The sequence below is a fragment of the Arachis duranensis genome, chromosome 3 (genome assembly GCF_000817695.3).
Source record: "Arachis duranensis cultivar V14167 chromosome 3, aradu.V14167.gnm2.J7QH, whole genome shotgun sequence".
In the NCBI taxonomy this organism is placed as follows: domain Eukaryota; kingdom Viridiplantae; phylum Streptophyta; class Magnoliopsida; order Fabales; family Fabaceae; genus Arachis; species Arachis duranensis.
Window position 1 is genome coordinate 12,634,879 of NC_029774.3, and position 323 is coordinate 12,635,201.

Below are 323 nucleotides of genomic sequence, written 5' to 3' on the forward strand. Positions count from 1 at the left end.
TCAGCAGTGCAGAGTGGCATCTCATTTCGCCTACTCGTAAAACGTGTTGAAACCCAGTTAATGCCAATGCCACTACAGCTACCTCGTTAAAGGTATATCTAGCGGATCGAATTTTCTGAACAACAAATTCTTGATAACCTACAAAAAAAAAATGATAATTATTTAAATTTTAAATAATATAAGTTAATAATTTATTCAAAAAATAATAGCAACAATAATTAAACAGTATTATTATTATTATTACCATCTTAAATAAAAGAAAATAAATATTTATTTATTAAACAGTATTATTTATTTATTTGTATATTATTAGAAAATAATAT